Raw genomic sequence first — 6,192 nt, forward strand, 5'->3', positions numbered from 1 at the left:
GTACATGTCTTTGAAAATTCACCAATGCAAACTTCATGGTTACTTGATTCTTACAATTAAAATGATGATTATTAAAAATAGTCTTGACTTTGTGGGGTGAAGGGAACTCAAAAAGAGAGAGCTATTGTGCCAATCATGCAAGAATAAAATCATGACTATTGCAATCATCTAAAAATTCTGACATCTTCATCTTTAATTGCGCCCCTCACTTTAAGCAAGGTATGTGGAGATATAGTAATACATGAAGAAGGGTTGTCATTAGCATCATGTTCGGGAGCATAGCTCTCATGGTAAATGGCTTCAACTTTATTGTCATTAGGGCTAGCATCCTTGATGAGGTTAATTGTTGCACCAGTTAGGTGATTGTTGAAAGGTATTATGTTGGGATTATGTGTTACTTCATTGGTTTGGCCATTGGAATGTCCATTGTTCTCAGTAGTATTTTTTGGGCACTTGTTTACGTAGTGACCAAACTAAAAACATTTAAAGCATTTCACCTTTTTGTTACCGCTGGGATGTTGACGAGGAAACTAATTTGTTGAATGATTTTGGTTGCCCCTTGCTACATGTTTTTGTTGTTGTTGCTATGGACTGAGAAGGTGTTGCAAAATTGTCAAATATGTGTCTTTTGATTAAAGTTTGGCTAGAAAGGAACTTTCTTGTTACGGTTAATGTTAGTAGGTTAATCAATATGGGACTGATGTCCACCTTTCTTCCTTTCCACATCAAGAGCCAAATTAATAGCTTTAGACAATGAATTTGGCTCAAACATACCTACCTCATCACGTATTTGAAGTGCTAACCTTGATATTGGGCACCTTCCTATTGTATGTGGTTAGCATTACAATTGAGATAGCTGACGTGTAATAGTTAATTACACTATGTTGTTTTTATTTTTCACTAATAGTGAGTTGATGTTGTATAATTTGAAACTCTAAGAATTGAAGAGAAGGCATGACAATAAAGAAAAACCTTGGCCATTTGTTTTTACATAGTGTTATAGTTATTTTTCTAATAAGCTCAATTGCTCCATTATACAAATTTAATGAGAAACTACCCTATGAAGGGTCATATAATAAGCGATAAGTATCACCCATTAACTGATGAGTAAAGAGGGGTCTCTAATTTTTTTGGCATCAGCTTTATGCAAAGCTTGTGTGTAGTAATTGTGTCAACAACTTTCTCTCTTACATGCTATCACCATCAAAGCTATTCTTGCATGTGTGTGTGAGTGTGTGTGGTGTCCTTGTCTACTTGTACTTGGTTAAGGGAGAGGTTTGATGTGTGTGTGTGTGTGTGTGTGTGTGTGTGTGTGTGTGTGTGTGTGTGTGTGTGTGTGTGTGTGTGTGTGTGTGTGTGTGTGTGTGTGTGTGTGTGTGTGAGAGAGAGAGAGAGAGAGAGAGGAAAGTTTGAATAATTTTAGCACCCATTCTCCCGATCTCCCAACACTAATATCAAAGCCTTTCTTGAAGCCGAATATCAAGATTAGCAACATTGAATGTGGAAATTTGATTTTCATCGGCAATCAAGCAGTAAATAATCAATAGATTTTTCATCAAATTTCCTTTATCGACAGTTAGAAGCAGGTATGGCAAGTGTTTAATTCACAAAAAGTGTTGATCTTTTGTGGATTTGTGAAGATAGCGAACAGGCAAGGGAATGAGAAGAAGAATCATTTGGAAGAATTTGACCAAGTAGAGATTCCGATTCAATATCAAAGTACCTTAAAAGATCTTTGGAAGAGCCAAAATCAGCTTAGATAGAGAAAAGAAGAGGCGTTATCTAGAAGGGGGTAAAAGAAGAAGAAGTTGTCTAGCTAGAAGAAGAGAATCAATGGCCGTAATGGCTATTGCAAAATTTTTGAAAAGTGGGGCTATTAATCAAATCCAAGAATTATTGCCGATGTATTCTCCTCAATTCTGCAAGTTCCAATCTACACAACATCAACTCACTATTAGTGAAAAATAAGGACAATACATTATTTAACCATTACACACCAGCTATCCCAATTGTACTACTAACCACATACAATACGAGGGTGCCCAATGTCATAACACATGTCGACCAAGGCAATGACAAGCACAAATTTTTTTTAAACAACCCTTGACTAACAATATCATCATGAATAGTTTGGCCCATATCAACGTCTTGCATAGTGCCACATTTCTTCAAAATTAAAGCATAGGTGTTGCATCTGGAAAGATGCCCTCGCTTCTCATCCACTGAAAAAAAACCCTATCTTCCTAGCCTTGCCCCTATTGAGAATATCTTGCAATCAATGTGTTCCAAAAGATGACGCTTCCTAGACTTGCCCCTATTGAGGATAGGTGATTGCATCTGGAGAGATGCCCTCGCTTCTCATCCGCTGGAAAAAAACCCTAGCTTCCTAGCCTTGCCCCTATTGGGCATATATCACAATTTGTGTGTTCCAAAATATGACGTTCCAGAAAAAAATCTTGTTAACAACATGTTGATGAATTATATAGCCTGCAACAAAAGTGCCAATGACGATGTTGGAAATAGAGTTGCAGGGAGACACACAGCTTGGACAAAACGAAGGAAGCACAATGTACACAATAGAGAGTGTGTTACTTAGTGTGCAATAGAAAGATAAGATAGACCTAGAGTGATGGTCGTATATACAATGCACAGGGGGGGGGGGGGAACCTCCTAGTGAGGGAAAAAATGCCCCGACGATCCTAAGTGTGTTCACACACATCACTACCACATGAATATGGTAACAAATTCCCCCTCGGAATGATGCGATGAACGAGAGCTGGCACATAGAGTATAGGGAAGTGCCCTGAGGAAATGATCAATCCACAATTGTGAGTAAGCCCAAAGCTTTGCAACAAGCTTCGAACTTCTCATGAGACAATGCCTTGGTGAAAAGATCCACAAGGTTGTCTTGTGTTGGCACATAAGCCAAGATGATCTCTCATGTAGAAATCCTCTCCTTGACATAGTGGTAATGCACCTCAATGTGCTTTGTGTGACCAGGAAAAACTAGGTTCCTCGCAACTGCCAATGCGCACTGACTGTCAGTGTAGATGGTGTTGGCAATATCCTGTCCAACACCCAAATCATTCATAAGGCATATGAGCCATACATACTCAACCGTAGTTGTGAATATTGACATGTACTTAGCCTCACAACTAGAAGCGACCACATTAGTTTTCTTCTTGCTCAACCATGAGATAGATGAATTGCCGAGCATGAAACAAAAACCACTCGTGGACACTTGCGTGTCAAAACAACTAGCCCAATCCGAGTCCAAAAAAGCATGTAAATCTAACGGCAATGATCCCCTCTTAGGATAAAACAACCTAAGATGTAAAGTGCCACTCAAGTAGCGAAAGATCTGCTTGATAGCTTACCAATGCTTAGACCGTGGGCTATGCATAAATTTGATGACCTAAGAGATTGCAAACTGAATATCCGGCTTCGTGTTGCATACATAAATAAGGCATCCAACAACAATTTGGTAAAGAGTGACAACAGGAGGATCACAAGCATCATGGAGACTCAATTTCAAACTTGTTTTCATGGGAGTGGAAATAGGTTTGCAATCCTCAAGTCCAAACTTGCATAGCAATGTCTCTATGTAACTTGTCTGACACAAGGCAATATCACCATCACACTGCTTAAACTGTGATGCAATAGCCCCAAATCTTTCATCTTGAAAGTAGCATTCACATCAGCCTTAAATTCAGCAATATGTCTCTCATTTGGTCCAGTGATCAGTAAGTCATCTCCAAAAAGAACCACAATGAGAAGTGCATCACCCTCACACTTTACATACAATGTGCTTTCTGTTGGACTCTTATTACGAAAGCCTCGTTTCACCAACAAATGAGTGTCATCTTTCTCATACCAAGCACGAGGAGATTGCTTCAACCCATACAAAGCCTTCTTACATATGCACACTTTGTCCTCTTGTCCTTTCTTGACAAAACCGCGAGGCTACGTTACATAAACTTCCTCAAATATGTCACCATCCAAGAAAGAAGTAACAATGTCAATTGATGTACATCCCAACCAAAATGACTTCCAATGCACATAGAAAACGTCGTACAATAAGTGGGAGCACAAGTCTCTTCATAATCTATGCCTTTCTATTGTGCATATCCTTTTGCAACAAGTCAATCCTTATAGCCATCAATCTTACAATCCGACCCACATTGTGCCAATGGCCTTTTTTTTAGGAGGCAAATCACATAAAGTCCATGTGTCATTTTCTTTAAGTGCATCATATTCTGATTGCATGGCAGCCATCCAATTTTTTGCACTTTGTGCTTCATTAAAAGACAGAGGTTCCTCAACATCACATAAACTGCTGGAAACAACAAAGCATAGCAATCTGATGCATAGGATGCATGGTGAGAACCTGAACGAGTACGACTAGACAAAGGTGCATCCAATTTATTATCTCGCAAAGTATGCACCATTCATTTGGCATACCTCTAGTCTGCTCATTATCAGCCCTTTCCTCATTAAGTACATCATGTACAGCTGCATCAAAAATTGGCTAATCTGTACCATTTTCAAAAACCCCCATAGGCTGTACATTTGCCTCATTTAAATTTACGTTCAAACTTCCACCACTTAAAAGAGGCAACAAACTGTCATAAATGTCCTGTGAGCTTACATTATTGTCTCTAGTACATGATAGCAAAGGCTGAACAGAATCTTCCACAAACAGAACATCTGACCGGTGAAACCAAGATACGCTCTGTTTGTGGATGGTATTAGGTTTAATGGCCATGTGGCCGACCGCCCATCACTAACTGCGCGTGTGTGTGTGAGTGTGCGTGCGTATTCCTCTCCTCTTCTGTTGTGCTTCCGTCTCCTCCCCTTCATATGGTATTAGAGTTGTTTCATTTCCGAAATCGTTTCCACACACGCATGCACTTTCAAGAGTGCAAAAAGGGTTCCAACTTTGTCATTTGCAAATTCAGCATTCCAACCAGTAGGTGTCCTGCGATTTTACCCCCTTTAGGAGCCATTCGTGCCATCAAAAATCTCATTTGGGCTACGGTTTAGGAGCTGAATTTTTCAGCCCTCTTTTGGTAGTTTGTGCTGCAGAGCTTCCATAGCCATTACAGGTACCATTGTTGCAGTCTCTTCCATTTGCGAGAGCCCACCGCTTATTCGGGAGTGTGTAGCCTCTTTTGAAGTGGACTCATACACATAGAGTGGGAGTTTGACGGCATTGTCTTCTTTGACTATAGGTACAGATATAGGTACAGGTACAGGTACAGGTATAGATACATAGAGCGGCTTGGTTAGCTTCCTTTGTGATTCTCGGCTTTGGCTACGGCATTGGCATCGGCATCGACTCACAGGCTACAGGTTTTAGTGCTTGCAATATTCTGGTTCCACGGAGCAGTTTTTTATGTGTACATGCATATGTTGGCACTTTTGAAAGTCATTGAGCTCTTTTGAGAGCGGTTTGACTCCCCGCAGGGATATTTCTTTGCATGCACATGCTTTTGGCGCCTTGAGCATCATGACATACTTGTACGTCTTTGTGGATACTGCCATTGTACGCTTTTGTGGAGCCATCTTTTGGCTAGTACGGCAATCCCGACCATTTTTGAAACTTGGTCCGGATGATAGTCATTTTTGAGACTTGGCTATACGTTTTGCTGAAAAGCCTACATTGTTGAGGGTCGATAACGTGAGGTTTTCGTTGAGCTGGGGTATTCTCAAATGTGGAAATATCTTCGATGATACAGGTAGCTGGAGAATCCCTTATGAGGCCTCGCCATAGGACATGTATAGAGTGGTATACTACGCTTTTGATGCCGAGTTGGCAGTCTATGGTCAGTTTGACACTTTATGTGTCTCATTTGGTCTCTATACATTGTGCTTTTGAGAGGCATTGCCCTCTTTTATGCTTTGTGAGTGACATACTTGGTCATTTTGTCTCATATTTTGGTTGACATAGTCCCAAATACAAAGGAGACTCTGCCAAAATTTTCCAAGAATCTTTTGGTAGTTTTGTCACCATGTCTACTAGCAAAGACTGTGACATTTACGACATAAAGAAGTTTGATGGCACTAATTTTCATCTTTGGAAGAACCAAATGCATGATGTGCTTGTCCAAAAGAAAAAAAAGTTGCATATTGCCTATGTGGCTAGAACTGAAAGTATACACATGACTTAGTTTCAGTGGGAGGAGCTTGATG

The sequence above is a fragment of the Adiantum capillus-veneris genome, chromosome 5 (genome assembly GCF_014529385.1).
Source record: "Adiantum capillus-veneris isolate H3 chromosome 5, ASM1452938v2, whole genome shotgun sequence".
Taxonomy (NCBI): Eukaryota; Viridiplantae; Streptophyta; class Polypodiopsida; order Polypodiales; family Pteridaceae; genus Adiantum; species Adiantum capillus-veneris.